Source organism: Triturus cristatus, chromosome 1_1 (genome assembly GCF_964204655.1).
Source record: "Triturus cristatus chromosome 1_1, aTriCri1.1, whole genome shotgun sequence".
In the NCBI taxonomy this organism is placed as follows: Eukaryota; Metazoa; Chordata; class Amphibia; order Caudata; family Salamandridae; genus Triturus; species Triturus cristatus.
In genome coordinates this window covers 571,232,163-571,249,706 of record NC_140579.1, presented here as the reverse complement: position 1 = coordinate 571,249,706, position 17,544 = coordinate 571,232,163, and the positions used below count along the sequence as shown (strand labels likewise).

The 17,544-nt window shown below is 39.3% G+C and overlaps 1 protein-coding gene across 2 annotated transcripts in view; it reads left to right on the top strand.

Annotated features, from left to right (window-relative positions):
• Positions 1-17,544, top strand: part of LOC146870653 (protein phosphatase 1 regulatory subunit 12B-like) — a 353,358-nt gene that overhangs the window by 195,179 nt on the left and 140,635 nt on the right. The gene's annotated exons all lie outside the window — the stretch shown is intronic.

Sequence of the window (17,544 nt, the reverse complement as noted above, 5' to 3'; positions counted from 1 at the left end):
CGCCACAAGAACCTGTTAAGGTTCAACATCAACCAGGACCATTACCAAATCACAACCCTGGCATTCGGTCTAAAGTCCGCACCAAGGGTTTTCACGAAACGCCTTGCAGCAGTAGCAGCGTACCTAAGGAGAGAAGGGATTCATGTGTATCCTTACCTAGACGACTGGCTGATCAAAGCAAGTGCGAGGAACACGCAGAGCGGGTGACAAGAACACTAACAAGCCTGGGGTTCTCGATACACTGGGGAAAGTCATCAATGGAACCAGAACAGGTGAAGATCTTCCTGGGAGCGCAGATCAACACCTTAGACAAAACAATAATGCCCAGCGACAGGAGAACGATAGCCCTGCTGAAGGAGACGCGTCTCTACCAGAAGGGGCGAGCTCTGACAGTGAGAACAGCGAGCAATATCATGGGCATGATGGCGTCATGCATTCACCTAGTCCCCAATGTACGGGTTTACATGAGACCATTCCAGGAATGGCTGCAACAACAATGGTCACAAGCGAACGGAAGTTGGGAGGATCTAGTGGTTGTTACGCACGCAGTGCAAGAGGAGATAGCATGGTGGAACAGGGAGAACATAACTGTAGGAAAGCCCTTGACACCACCAAGCCCAACTGTGACCATTACCACAGACGCATCCGAGATAGGATGGGGGGCGCACATGAACAAGCTCAGAGTGAGGGGTCTGTGGACTCCAGCAGATGCGGTCAGACACATCAACTACCTGGAATTGAAGACCGTACTGCTAGCCCTGAAGGCCTTCCAGAGGCAGCTATACAACCAAAAGGTGTTGATACAGACGGACAATACTACCACAATGTTCTATATCAACAAGCAGGGAGGAACACAATCATTCCCCCTTTCAACTCTGGCACAAGAGATTTGGAGATGGGCCATCCCACTCAAAATAGACCTGCTGGCGATACACCTACCAGGGAAAGACAATGTGGAAGCCGATTGGCTCAACAGGCAGACCTCGGCATCCCACGAGTGGGAGCTCAATGGTCAGGAAACGCAAAGGCTATTCAAAAGGTGGGGTACACTGACAATAGACCTGTTTGCAACACGCCTGAATGCAAAATGCCGAAACTTCGCATCCAGACAACCAGAAAAACAATCCCAGGGGAATGCCCTATGGATAAGTTGGTCAAGGACATTTGCATACGCTTTTCCACCAATACCACTGATGCACAGGGTACTCAACAAGTGCAAGACCAGCAACATGACAATGATCCTGGTGGCACCACAGTGGGCGAGACAGACATGGTACTCACAAATAGTGGAAATGGCACAGGGACCTCCAGACAATTCGCAAAAAGAAAGGACTTGCTCTCCATGCAGAACGGAGAGGTTCTACACCCAGAGCCAGAGAGCCTCGGACTGGCAGCTTGGCTCCTGAAGACATAGAGTTTGCACACCTTAAACTACCTCCAAGCACTATGCGAGTGCTGCGGGAGGCAAGGAGACCAACAACACGGAAATGTTATGGGGAAAAGTGGAAAAGGTTCACAATGTGGTGCAGCAAAAATAAACTGCAAGGAAAAATGACAAAGGAATCAATGGTGCTTAGATACCTCACATACCTTCTAAAGGCGAAACTTTGCTCATCGTCACTGAGGGTATACCTAGCGGCGATCGTAGCTTATACACGAGGTGAGACAGGAGGAAGCTTCTTTACGTCACGGGTAGTAAAGAGATTCCTGGAAGGGGCGAAAAGAATAGCGCCACCAAAGAGGATACCGCCTCCGGCATGGAACCTTAACATAGTCCTGACGGAACTTATGAAAGCGCCCTTTGAGCCCATGCACAAGGCCTCCCTCCAAATGCTGACAATGAAGACAGCCTTTCTGGTGGCAATAACCTCACTGCGCAGAGTAAGCGAGTTGCAAGCGCTAACGCTGCAAGAGCCCTACATCCAGATACACAAGGACAGGGTCGTAATGAGAACGGACCCACACTTCATGCCAAAGGTGGTGTCAGCATTCCATTTAAATCAAACAATTCAAATACCAGGTTTCTTTCAGGACCCAGCGACAAGCGCAGAAAGGGCACTGCACACTCTAGACGCTAGAAGGGCGGTGATGCACTACATCGAGAGGACAAAAGAACACAGGAAAACCAAACAGTTTTTTGTGTCCTTCGCAACGAGCTTCCTGGGTAGACCAGTGACAAAAAGCACCATCGCACGATGGATTGCGCTAACAATACAATTCTGCCACAAACAGGTGGGGCAAGAACTATCCGAGGGGCCACGGGCCCACTCCACAAGGAAGAAGGGAGCAACAATTGCCTTTCTGGCAAATACACCCATTCAAGACATATGCCTGGCGGCAACATGGGCCTCGGTGCACACGTTCACCAAGCACTACTGCGTGGATATACAGATGAACAAGGAAGCACAAGTAGGACAGAAGGTGCTTCAACATATATTCAACGAACAACGCTCATCTTCCACCCAGCCGCCACAGAGATAACAAACCGCTACAAAATCTATGCACAGCATAGTGAATCCAGAAAGATTCACGCTACAAAATGAATAGTTTCTTACCTGTCGGTGTAGTTTTGCAGCTTGAAGATCTTTCTGGATTCACTAGCGAACCCACCCACCTCCGCCAGGAAGATGAGGCAGGAGAAAAAAGGGTGGAAGGACAAAGACTGAAATAACAGGATAAAACTGAGAGGAAGATACTTAACGCCTAGGGTTACAAAAAAAAAAAAAAAGAGAAAGGAAGGGAAAAAAGAACCCGAAGATGACGACCCAAAGGTGGGACTTCTGCAGGAAGCACGCCGACGTCACGAGAGGTACACCAAATGGTGGGACGTCGACGCCCACCTGGGCTACAAAAAAAAAAAAAGAAAAGAAAGACTACGAATCCGGACCCAACCACCAGATCGCGGAATAATGCACAGCATAGTGAATCCAGAAAGATCTTCAAGCTGCAAAACTACACCGACAGGTAAGAAACTATTCGTTATCTCACCACAGAAAAGCGCAGACAGGCTTGTCTTTAGTGCAGTACTGGTGTGGCTGCGTAGATGACTTCATTAAATGGAAGTCTGTTCATTAAAGCATGACGGTTTGTTGGAACAACTATAGCACTGAACAGCACGCGCTACTCTCCTAGTGTGGCAGATAAGCGTGCGTGAGAGTCAAGAATCTAAACAATCACAAAATCATTCAGAGAGAATTCTAGGGGATCTGAGTAAGAGCAGACATATTTAATGCATCATAAAATTAAAGTATGACCAAAATGACGAGAAGAAATAAAACCTCAGCAAAGCCGAGTTGTATAGGTAATGTAAAAGATAGTGATAGCAGCGTACCTGAAGCAGTAGGCTGATTTCACTAAATAGAAATCAGCCTCTGTTGCTAGTTGTGGCTTTCCTGAACTTCGAAGGTGAAAGTTCTTTAAAAACCAAAAGAATTGCAAACCATTTTTTGTTTTATTTCCCACCCAGTTGTATTCTCCAGGCATAAGGCGAAGATTGATTAAATTCACTAAATGCTCTTCTTTTCTCAGCAGTACAGCTCCAGCTCCCTTGTCTGAGGCATCTATCTGTACTATGAAGGGTTGACTGTATTGAGGCGCATTCCACTGAGGGAGTTAGTAGGATAATCAAAGGCCTTCTAACACAGGTGCACAAATTAATGTTCTTAGATGTTTGCTGGTCAGAGAACAACAATAGTACTTTAATGCTCCACAAAGTTCCGCTAATAAGCGGGGAGACCCAGACTAGCATGTGAACATATTACTGGAAGTCTACCCTGTGGTGTTTAAAAGAGCAGTCGTCTGTTGTACTATCAGTTGTTGTTCTCAGATTTGATTAAGGAGAATGTTATTTATTTGGATTGTTTAATTTTTTATTGAATCTATGCTGTCTCCACTTAATAACTCTTTTTGAACCAGGAAAAGTAGTGCAAAGATGATATAGCACATTTTGCTTTTCTGGTTGCAGAGGGTCATGTTTTTACATGAGAAAGGGTAACTAAATGTAAGGTGTTTTAGTTTCTTATTTATATTTAAGACCACTTCTCAAACAATTAAATGGAACTTCATTTTATTGTTGCTTGTGATTGTGAATCTGCCCTCTAGATTTTCCATCACTTTATTTGCCATTTATCTCATTCCAACAATTCAGATTGCATGACTTTAAAACAGAAAAAACTATTCTGCCAAATGATGTAGCGTTGTATGTATTTTATCATGCCTCTTTGATTACATTTGCTTACATCTGAAGATGATACCTTTGTTGCCCCGAATGTTAATATGCTAGAACATCTTGCTATTTCTTTGGTTTGTCCAATAAAGTCTGTCCCACCCACACTTAGAAGAGAGTTTCTTTGCTGCAATAAATGGAGAGAATCTGCCAAAGTATCTTCACCATCTGTGACTACAAGCTACTGTGAACACGGTGGGAAACTTGATCAAGTATTCATTTTTAATTGGTCTCCAGGATCCTCATAGGTTCAGGCAACCATTCTATAGTCTTCCGAACCTTTGTGGTGTTGATTGCATTTAATTTCCATTTCCTTCCAGGGATGTAGTCATATGTGTCTTTAGAGAAATGGGCCAGACAATAAAAATAGTGAAAACCTCTTCATACAGTTATCTACTGACTCCAGTACATTGTCATTGTTTAGCAGTGCACAGAGTGATCCAATTTTCTACATACAATTATTCAGTCTTTTTTGAAGTCTTCAACAAATACTTAAATGGAAGACGTTTAGAATGCTAATCTGATTCTGGTGCTCCAGAAGTCGGGGTCCATATTTAGCCTATCAAGTATTTGTTGAAAGGTATGGATGTTCATAGTTTCAAACTAAATGGCTCAATCACTGCTGCTTGTTTAGACTCCTGATTTTATCTTAACCACACTGTCTTATATAGTCAACCAGCACCACAAACCTTTATTGAGGCATTTATATCTATGTAGGGTAGGGTCTTCACATGGGCTCCTGGAGCCTCAGCTGTAGGAGGCAAGCTCTTTGTCATGTTAGACCCTTAGGTTACAGCCACAGCCTGATGGCTCCTTTTAGTGCACTATCCTCCCTCCAGTTGTAATCAACTCCCAGGCTTCCCCCCCATAAACAGACATCAACATTCCATGCATCATCACTATCTCACAGCATCCAGCTCAACGTTCTGCAGCACACCCAGTCAGCCCATACACATGCCATGTCACTGCAGTACCTTAAACATTTACCATCTAATTAGTGTCATCTCCCAGTGAAACACATCTTCACTTAATGTTAACTCAATAGAATCAGTTTTAGACATCCTGCTCATAAAATGAATGTGTTTGCTGGAATAAGCTCCTGCCTTCCTTTGAAACAGAGTGATGCCCAACATACCTTGCCAGAAACTATGCTCTGCCAGCCACCTCTTTAGGGCAGTATCTCCAGATTGTCTGGTAGAACTGACCAATGTTTTGCCATCTATGCCAGAAACTATGGAATTCAATCTGGCTCAGCATCAAGGCCCTGCCTAACCACTTTTTATGGTGTCCATACTGTTTTTTCTCTTGTAACTGTTGATTCTAATTATGAGTAGGTACTGGACTATTATGTGTCTTGTCATGTTTTCATATTTTCTTTAATTATTATATTGTAATAGCTCTTCCACACACCAGAAGAAGCTTGAACAGTTTCTTGATGAGCAATATGAATGCATGGGCAATCTTAAGCTAATCACAATAGAATTCTTCGATCCAACACGCCAAAATACCCCCTCAAACACATATCCCATGGCATCACATAACTGGGATAGGTGAGTTTATAAAGGAAGTTAATTATATTCATTGCAAGAGAGTTCCTCTGATGAATTTTAAATGGCAAATTGGTAGTTAAGACGATGACAAAGCCTTGAAGACCAGAGCATGGCCAAACAAGGCAAAGCAGGTATTCGGCGTCTTACCAGGCTGGATAAAGAGATCCAACTGGGAAGGGCAGGCATAAAGGGACAATGGCTATCAAAGTGCCAGAGCGAACAGTCTGCCTTTAAGGGTCTTCTAAATTTGCAGTACTTATTTTGTAGTTATAGAATTAGGAAGAGCCATTGGGAGGAGCGTGGAGAGGACAATCATCAAGTGTATTGTATTTAAATGGACAGTTGGTGGACTTGAGCCTTCTGGACTGCTTGTAATAAACAAACAACTTTGTGTAGAATGTTCGGCGAGTGACTGTAGAGCTATTTGTGTACAAGGCCACTTAAGTTAAAGGATGCTCTCTTTTGTTGCGACCCATTGGACGGGATGTCACTGTGATGTGATGATGATGTCTTAACCAAATAAAAGGTGAGCTGCGTGGACTTGAACTCTCTTATGTTTTGAGAGACAATTACTTAGAATTCCAGAGTGTAGACTAGTGCAATAATCCTGGTCTAACAGGCCTACAGCAACATTTAATTTTTTTTTTTTTAGATGATTTGAACAGCAGTAGAACCTCTGTTACCACATAGCATGTTTTAGGATACGGTTTTTGTAAACAATTTTTATGTGGATAGTTAATTATAGGTAATTATCAAATTTCACTCCCAGATTGTGTAGTTTGTTCCTGGGCAGAGGGGTGTTGGAGGGCCAATTTCTTTTGCCAAAATACTGGGATGGGGCTCTAAACTGATGATGCTAAGTTAGGGATGTCAAAATAGCAAAGCACTGAGGGCTATTATCAAATATTTGCAGACACTTCAGAGTTAAAAGCATCATAGGAAAGGTGCGAGGACACCCAGTCAGAGTAGCAGGTGGACTCCAGAAATATTTTCTTTCGTTTTCATACACCAGTTGCTCTTGCCAATCTAATCCAGCCCCCATCCAGAAGGCAACTTTTGTTTTTTTCATTGTTAAAGGCATTGATGGTAGGACATCCCCAGGAGAATATTTTCAGAGAGCAAAAGTAACATGTCAGATGCGACTATACAGGTAGATGAAGTACAATGATACAAATATAAGCATAGGTATGGCTCAACGTACAACTGCTCTGTTTTCTTCATTCCGGAGAATAGGGCATTCATTCTCAGTGCAAAAACGCAAACTAATAAAGTGCTGTAGTCCCTATCTTGTGTATACTTACTCGTTTACAACTTAACATACTTATTAACATCCAACATGTTATAAAAAATACAGCGATCTTTCCATGTGCAAACATGCATATAAATGGACTACAATAGGGAACGTCTTGTGCAAACAGTCAATCAAAAGTACCAGTGCTTATATCAATCCCGTCTCAACATCAACCTCCCATAATCTCATTCAACAGGAAAAAGGCAACATAGCTGGTCAGATCTCCTCAATTAATTATTCATTTTAGCATATGCATTTTCACGTTGTCTTACCCTAGCAATTTTAGCTTGCCATTGAGTGACCAGAGGGCAGCTTGCAGATTTCAACAATTGTAAAATCAGTGATCATACAATTGAAACAGATACAAATATAACTTTTTGTTCACTCTTCAAAAATGCCTAATTTCCAGATGGAGTGCAAAGAAATAACAGAGGATCTAGTGTCAACTTTTTCTCAAACTTCTGATTCAAAAAAACTAAATCTCAAACTCCAAAAGGTTATCAGAGCTGGCCCAGTAAAGAAAGTATGGGACCAATCTCCTTGCACAGGTGTACTATATCTAAAACATTGATGAGGGTCATTAGGAAAACATTTATATAGAAATTGGGGTATATAAAAAAAAATCCATAACACAAACTCCATTCTTATAAAAATTAGTTGCTCTAAAACATTTGTGACTGAAAGAGGAAATGTATGCCCATTGATTAGGGAAAATAATACACCCCATTGAAGAAGATACTTTGCAAAGAAATGTTGAAGTTATTTTCTCCGGCATACTTTGATGTAACATACTATAGCAATTACCCAGCCTGAACAGATTATTTTTGAAAAGTAGTTTCAGCAATTGGAGAGTGGAATCCCCTACATTTGGAGTATAATCCCTCTTAAATCTTGAAATGTGCTAAATACTAAGCAATAGCACATGCCTACTCTCTTTCCCTTGAACGCGCTAACTGGTCCCAAGTCTTCCATGTATTGTTTATTCTAAACTCCTCTTATGTACTAAAATCTTGCCTTTTCCATAGCTTAATTTGGTATTCAGATACACGCATCACCAAAAAGTTAGTCCTGCAATGGAAAGAATGGGAGGCAATCCAATATATCATACTTTACACCACTTGCATTTTTTTTTAATAAAAAATCATATCTTTTAATATTTTATATCAAGTTCTCTTGAGACATTTCCAAGTTTTGAAGAAAAATGAGAGCTGAAACTCTAACTCTTTTACCATTGTTCTTTGAAAATAATTGTCAAAGGAGAGTTGGTCAGTACACTAGAGAAGGAGAATCAGTACACAAGAGAGAGAGAATCTGTAAGGTCATTAATATAGATAAATGTCTGGTATGGCTAAACCCTTCCTGATCTTTACTTAATTGGATCTAGACCAGTTGAATATGAGGATGCTTTTGTTTCCATGAATAACTTCCTGATTAAGATATCAGTCTCAGTAAAATATCTCTTATTTACCTTAATCGGCACATTGGCAAATAGATATAAAAATACGGGTTGAATCAACATTTTAATGAATTCAACTTGACTTATAATGGACAGAGGTAGAAGATGCCAATTCTCCATTCAAACTGCCAATTCTTTAATTAAACGTATCAACTTGGACCGATATTTTAATTAGCAGATGTCTAATGTATTAGTTTTACATAGATACCTAGACATCTAATGGGACGAGTTGGAGAAAACTGATCCCTGTTTCCTTTGTGGCATTAAATAGGAGGATCTTGGATGAATTAATGGATAATTTTATAGCCCCTAATGTAAGTAAACTCATTAGACCTATCAAGCTCTTAGAATATTTGCTTGCAGTGCTGCCAAATATAAAATATCATCTTCAAAATGTTTCAACTTGGACGTGCCAAGAACAGGAGGTAAAATTGAGCAGTCATTTTGCAAAAGAATGGCCAATGGCGCCATCAAATTATTTAATAGTTTTGGTGAGAGGGGACGACCTTGGCCCATCTCCCATGTAACGTATATTTGAACTGCGTCACATGCATTGATGCTAATTCTAGCGAACACCCCAAAATGTAAGTTCCTTAAAACTTTTATAAATTGTTCAGGGAAACAGTATCTGAAATAGCTTCCCAGCTTACTTGATCAAATACTTTTTCTGCATTGACCATTATAATAGCATCTTTGATTTTATTCACTGCAAATTAGTCTATTGCCTGAATCCAATATTTTGTGTTAATTGCCATTGAAGAGTGGAGAAGGAACCACTTTTAATCTCAGATTCAAATTCTGGGTCACAGTAGCAATATGATTAGTTAAGATTTTCATGAATAATGTATAATGTGTTGAACAACCTCTAATGGGTCTATATGAAATAAGACTAATAGATGGTTTATCTTTTTAAAGAAAACTTAAAACAATATATTCTGTGAAGGAAGCCGGAATCGGTACACCAGGGATTATTGCACTGAAAAGCTTAATCATGAAATCTTGGAGTTCTGGGGTGAACTTCTTCTAGGTCCATTGATCCCGGTTGTCTTAGTGTTGCCTATGAAGGTCAAGGCCTGTTAGAATTCTGTAGAAGAAATTGGTTTTACAATATTCTCCTTTTGTTGCCTCAATAAATTGCAAAAGCGATGGAGGCAAGAAACCTTCATATGGCATCCTTGGAATTCACACCTGGATCCTAATAAAGTGCAGAATAGTGATTAGAAAAGATTTTCTGAATGGCATCATTATTGGAGGTAGTGAAAATCGTAGCTGGATTCATTACCTTGAGGACTGTATTTGCATTTGATATCGCTTTTATGGACCATGCTAAAACCTGCCCCACATGTTCACTCTCTTTGTAAACTCTCCGGAGGACAGTGTTTTCATTTACCAATACTTTTTCTAAAAAGAATTCACAGAGCTCTTGTCTGGCTTGAAGGAATGCCTTAATAGGAAAAGGAGACTGGGACTGTACACTGGGACTAGTTTCCTTATCCACCTTTTCTTATAATACCTTAAACTCTAAATTACATGGCTTGGCTTGCCTTGCCTTAAATGCAATGACCTTGTCCCTAAAACAAGCCTTAAAAACCTCTGAAATAGTTACAATAGGGGCGGAGTTAGTGTTGAGCCTAAATGAAACTCATCCATAAATGAGTTTAATTTTTCTATCTCATCAGATAAGAGGCATCTAGCAAGGTTCCACCTTTTGGTTCTTGCCCTATCCAAATGAACCCCAAACTGGATTGTGACCAATGTTAGGTCTGAAAACCCGTTTCTGAAGATTTCAGTGCCTAATGTCGCTAGAGAATGATAAAGTAAAAAAATCAGTCCTCAATGCTGACTTAAATTGCGTCGAAAAATAGTCTAGATTTGGGATTCTCAATGAGCCATGGCTCTAACAGATCTCAGTTTAACTTGAGCCTCAATATTAATGCCACTGATTTAGATTTTTAACTGCCTTTTGTCTTTGAGGTGCATTCAACCCCGGGTTCTGAAGAATATTAAAATCAGAGCCCATAATAAAGTCCCTTGAGAGAGAGCCAGATAGATAAGTGTATATATATATATATTCACTGAAAAAACCATAGGTTTCACACACGTTATAGTTAGGAATTAGCATTTAAAAAACCTTGCAAATTCACTGAAAAAACCATAGGTTTCACACATGTTATAGTTAGCGGAAATTTTACTGATAAAAAACCAATGAAATTCCCCCGTTATAGTTAGTGCAGGCAACTATAACTCACGCGACCGCAATCCTCTGCTGATGCTAATACTGTATTTAGACACTTATTTGCCCATGTCTTCTTCCATACATTTTTAGCTATACATATATTACAAATATTTTTTTTTCATAAAGACACATATGTCATCAGCAGAAGATTGCGGTCGCGTGAGTTATAGTTGCCTGCACTAACTATAATGGGGGAATTTCATTGGTTTTTTATCAGTAAAATTTCCGCTAACTATAACATGTGTGAAACCTATGGTTTTTTCAGTGAATTTGCAAGGTTTTTTAAATGCTAATTCCTAACTATAACGTGTGTGAAACCTATGGTTTTTTCAGTGAATTTGTACGGTTTTTTAAATGCTAAGTTACTTTACGCCATTCGTGGCGTGCGCGCCCACTTAACGCAGTTCGTTCCGTGCGCGCACGGTGCACTTCGCGCACCGTGCGCGCACAGTGAGCACGCGGTGCGCTTCGCGCACCGCGCGCCCACTTTACGCAGTTAGTGCCGTGCACGCACGGTGGGCACGCGGTGCGCGTAGCGCACCGCGTGCCCACGTTACGCTAGATGGGCCATGTACGCACGATGCGCTTCGCGCATCGTGCGCACATGGAGGACATATGATGCACTTAGTTTTGAAAGGTAATATTGTAATTTTTCGTATATTTTATAAGCCATGCACAAATGGTGCCCTTCGGGCACCATTTGCACACGGGGCGGAGAGAGTGTGGATAATTTTTTTTTTTATTATTATTTTTTAAATATTTTAGTTTATCTCAATTGTAAAATAAGCCATGCACAATTGGTGCCCTTCGGGCACCAATTGCACACGGGGTGGAGAGAGTGTGGATAATTTTTTTTTTTTTTTAATTTTTTACCGTACGCGTACGGTAAGCGTAATCGGCGAAATTACCGAAAAAATAAAAATTCCGTTTTTGGCCTTGGGGGATCTTTGGGGACTGCCTCAGCATGGCTATGTGTGTGGGAGCTGTCTAAACAGCCCCTTTACATGTTTTTGGGCTTTATATTTTAAAAATCACTCTCAGTGCGAGAGAGAAAATGGCGGCCGCCACTTCCTGGTTTCGGCCGATTCGAATGTTTACTTAGATCTAAGAGCCAATCAGAATCGCGCTCGCGCACAACACCGTACGCGTACGGTAAGCGTACCGTAAGCGCACCGTAAGCTGGCTCAGATATATATATTGATTTAAAGGCTATTTTCTCAGAATCTACTGAACAGATTTACACCAAACCTACAAAAGGCACTTCCTTGAACTGAGGACTACCTCTCTGCCAAATTTCTAGTAATTCTGTTCAGCCGTTCGGGCTGTAGCCCTGTCTAAAGGTCCTATGGAAAAATGCATGGGAAAAACGCGTTTTGGGACCCCCCTTTTATCTCAGCCCCCGCTTGACGAATCCCCCCGAGACTTTCAGGGTAGGAGCGGAGCGTAGCGCCCCACCTATTTTGAAAGTTATTCAAAACAGAATGTTGCGGATTTCCTATGGAAACGTGGTCCTAACTATAACTACCTACTGGCGACCGCCAGTAGGTAATATATATATATATATTCACTGAAAAAAACATGGGTTTCACACACGTTATAGTTAGGAATTAGCATTTAAAAAACCTTAGAAATTCAGTGAAAAAACCATAGGTTTCACACATGTTATAGTTAGCTGGACATTTTACTCGTAAAAAACCAATGAAATTGCCCCGTTATAGTTAGTTCAGCTAACTATAACTCGCGCGCCCGCAATGCACTGCTGATGACGTCACATATTACATCACTCATGACATGGTCAGTGACATCACTCATGACATCACTGATGACATCTCAAATGACATCACTGATGACATCACTGATGACATCATCCAGTGAATGTGTGTTTTTCTGAAAATTAAATATGTTTTATATATGTATATCTCAAGGTCGATGGAAGAATAAATGGGTATATAAGTGTCTAAATGGATGATTTGTTTTTGAAAAATTGATTGTTTAACTGACTGATTAAGTGTATCTTAGTGAATACATGGGTTAGTGAGTAATGTTTAAATATGTATATATCTGTATCAGTCTCTCACTTTGTGTATAAGTGGCTGCATGGGTTGGTGAGTAGCTACATGGGTGACTATATAGGTTATTAGTTGGTTTTTTGAGTATCAGTCTGAGTGTCTGCATGGTTCGGTGGGGGGTATTACGTAGTGCATAGGTGCATGAATGAGTGACTCACTGTTTGTGTGTGTTGAAGACAGCATGTGTGCAGGACTGCATGGGTGGATGAGTGTGTGTATGGGTGTGTTAGTGAGTGAATGACTGTCTCAATAGTGTCTTTATGAGTAACTACATATGTTTAAAACTAGTATATGTGACTATTGGTGTATATATGTGAGTATATGCAAGGGTGAGAGATTGGAAGAGTTCCTGTATGAATAAGTATGTGTTTCTATAAGTGATTGTTTAAAAGACTAAGTATGTGTAAGTTTCCGTAGAAGTAAGTATGGTGGTGTGTGTATAACTGTATATGCAAGTAAATGTATGTTTGATTCTTTATTAGCACGAGTGACTATGTGTGTGAGTAACTCTATGCATGAGTGGCATTGTGTAACAGGATGTATAGGTGTATGAGTACATATGATGAGTGAGTACATGTATGAGTGACTGTATTGGACTGTTGGTGAATGAGTGGATGTGTATGTGGATCTTAAAATTACTGAAGAGGTTGTTGTAACTGGTATTGGTATGTCCATTGTTTTGAAAATTTTAGTCTCTATTTTTGAATGTGTGTGTCAAAGGTTATATTAGGGTGAGAGGAGGTCTACCACTCTATCACAAGGATGATGTCATCAGTGATGTCATCAGTGATGTCATTTGAGATGTCATCAGTGATGTCATGAGTGATGTCACTGACCATGTCATGAGTGATGTAATATGTGACGTCATCAGCAGTGCATTGCGGGCGCGCGAGTTATAGTTAGCTGAACTAACTATAACGGGGCAATTTCATTGGTTTTTTACGAGTAAAATGTCCAGCTAACTATAACATGTGTGAAACCTATGGTTTCTTCACTGAATTTCTAAGGTTTTTTAAATGCTAATTCCTAACTATAACGTGTGTGAAACCCATGGTTTTTTCAGTGAATTTGCAAGGTTTTTTAAATGCTAATTTTTTTTTATTTATTTTTTTTATTTTTTTTAGTACGCGTACCGTAAGCTCACGGTAAGCGTACGGTTTACGCAACGTCCGTAATTTTCCTACGCTGCTTGCGTATAGTTACGCAATTTGCGTAGCCGCGCGTACTCCGCGTGGGACGCGTACGCGTGTACGCTACACGCGCACGTTACGCGGAAGTGCCGGGAGTGACTGTTATGCGCATGCGCGCAAGCGCGTGTCTTTTTTACGCGCATGCGCACTTTTGCCGTAAGCGTACCGTAAGCGTACCGTAAGCGTACGGTAGGTCATGTGATCATGAAACACAACTTTTGATTGGTTGAAACTACTTTCAGTTCTAGAACTCTCCTACACCACACCCATTCCCCTCATTTCTGCTTGTGATCCCTTGGGAGAAGGAGCTGGTTTGTCTTTGGGATACGATGGCAGAACAGCAGAGCTCTTCTGAGAGTGAGGCTAGCACTAGCAGCACTGTCTTGAGGCAGAGATCGAGGAAACAAAAGCCCTCTTATGTATGGGATTATTTTACTTTTCCTGAAGGCCAGCAAAAGGTAAATGCACCCTTAGTGACTTGTAAGCTGTGTAAGCGTGTACTTTCTAGAGGTAATCCTAACAGGAAGTATTCCTTTGGGAATCACACCATGAAGAGACACCTCCAGGATGTACACAGAAGGACACATGGTCATCTTTTTGGAGGTAACTCTTCAGAAAGACGAGCCAGTACATCCACAGTAGCTCAGCCTGAACCATCATCTGCAGGGCTGACTCCTTCTTCTGCAGGTCAGGTGAGCCCTTCATCTGTGGGGGGAGAATCTCCTTTTGCTGGCCCTCTGGAAATGAACCCACGATTTCGGAAGGTTGATATTCATTGCACATTTTGTAAAGATCTAATTTGCCATAGGGAGACCAGTGTTTCCCTAGTGAACAACAAAATAGATCAGCACATTTGTCGCTTTGAATAATTTTCCCATGCTTCCTTTCCTCTGTCCCTGCATGAACACAACGGTTCTTTTAAGAGCCAACCTTATCTTTCATCTTTTTTTTACATATGTTTTTAAAAACTTTTTTTTATTTTTTTTTTACCGTACGCGTACGGTGCGCGTACTTTAAAAAAAAAAAAAAAACTAAAAATCATTTATCACATTACATTGTCCTTGAGAGACTACAATTATTATTATTGACTTACCATACTCACTGAAAAAATATTTATTCATTTGTTTTTTTAAAAAATAGTTTTAAAAATGTTTGTAGTTTTCGAAAATTTTCTATATCTATCTGGAAAAAAAGAAAAAAGTATTAATATTTTTAAAACATTTTATAATACAGTACACATTTACATTTTTTTCCCAAAAATATTTTTGCCTTATTTTTGCTGTTTTCAGAATATATTGCATTTCACTATAAATTGTGAAAGCAATTGCATTAATCATTTTACAGCGGGCAAAAAAAAATAACAATCACAAAGATTGTAATAAAAAAGCCCAGAATCTCTTTTTACTTAAACTTAACATTATAGAAATGCATAATATTCTAAAAAAATATCATCTAATACCAATACTTATTTCTTTAAAATACCGTCTGATATGTTTGTTTCAGAAGTATAATCACAATATGATATCTCAAATAACTCCAAAATACATCTGATTCCATTTCCTTTAGACCAAATAGTAATTTTAAATTTTTTTTGGGAATAAATTACCAACGGTAATCCAATAAAATTCTAAAGTTTAATTTGTCCAGATCTCACCGATTCTCTGTAACATTTTGGTTCACGAACATTTTTTGAATAATTTATTAAGTCCACAATAGAAATGGTTACTTTTCCACATGGCCAAATAGTAATTTTTTAAAACATTTTTGAAAAAATTTCCAATGGCAGTCCAATAACATTCCAAAAGTTAAAATGTGCAGAAGTTACCGATAATCTCTAAATTATTGGTTTTTCAAAGTTTCATTAAAAATTAAAAAAGTCCACATTACAATTGGTTATCTTTCCATTAGGCCAAATGATAATTTAAAAAATCAAATTTTTACAAAATTGCAATGGTAATCCATTAAAATGGTAAAATTGTTTTGTCCAGATCTTGCCAAGTCTCTCTAAAATTTAGGTTTCAGGAAGATTAAATAGGAATTTGCTAAATCAAAAGGCAAACGTTGCTTAAAAACCAATTGGGAATCATTACACAGTGTCCAGCCTTTTTCACATTTAAGATAAACTGTGTAATGTCCAGAAGTAACAGTAGGTCCTTCATGGAAAATTATTGCAACAGTTACAAAAGTTTTTCCTGAAATTGATAATTGCTGTCCTGTAAACTTCTTTATTAAAGTATCCAATTTTGAACCATCAGCTCTACATCGTTGCATCATTAAAATTACATACTGTCCGTATTCCTTTAAAATTAATGTTGAAAACATGTCAGAATTACACTCACTACATTTCATGCTATGATTAGCATCTTTAACTAATTTTGCAAAAGTGACTGTTTTACTCTCTGGCAATGTCAAATAAATAAACCTTTCATTATCAACAATAGAGCCACATATATTATAACAATTATCACAACTATGTTCCCATTTATAAGAGAGACCAAAAAAAATGTCAATGGGAACTCCTTCTTCTTCCACTACATGAAGAAAATACATCAAAAATTCATGTGCATCTTGCTGTTCATTTTGAGAAAACTGTGTTCGTCCTGAACATACATCTAAAAGTTTTCTAATGTCAGTAGCACTTTCTATTTGAGTTTTATCTTTACTCAGCTTTTGAAAAAGGAGACTCAGCTCTGAACAGAATCTTTTTCCCTGATTTACTATTATCTGCTCTTGCAAACTTTCCAGATAAAATGCAACATTCAGCACTACATTTGCGTAGCAGTTGACACCAGAGCTATTTTCAAAATGACATCCTACAACCTGTTCTTCATTTTCCTTTTTCTTTTTGCTTGCAATTACATCACTCCTCTTTTTTTTCCTCTTCTCTACATCTTCACTACAGATATTCTCATTTTTTCTTTTACGAGAAACTACACGTTTCTCCAACACAGGATACTGACCTAAATGAGGAGCATAGCTTCTTCTTAATCTATTATACTCTTTTACACAGTTTGTATCAGCACTAACTTTTGACTCATCAAAGTCTATCATGAATAAACCTGATAATGTTTTGACTCGAGACAAAGCAACATATGCCATACCTTCTTTGAACACAGTTGAACCAATGTTCACAAATGCACAATCTACAGTCAATCCTTGAGACTTGTGAATAGTTACAGCATATGCTAGAGAAAACGGAAACTGCTTCCTACGTACATATAAGTCTTTCACAAGCATAAAACGAACTGTACAACGACAAATATCTTTAACTTCATCTATCTGATCAAATTTTATTTTTAAACATTCAACTCCTTCTTTTTTCTGGTAATTAATAAAACCCACAACTCTTCCCATCGCTCCATTAACTAAACCTTTCTCAACATCCAAATTTCTCCTTAAAAACACTCTACAGTTCATGCAAACATATAAATTTTTTTCTAATCCAGCTGTTTTGGAGATGTTCTTCTCTAGTGAGTCCAATTTATTTTTCAGTTTGCCTGTTACTGTGACAGTAATTCTTCCATCCT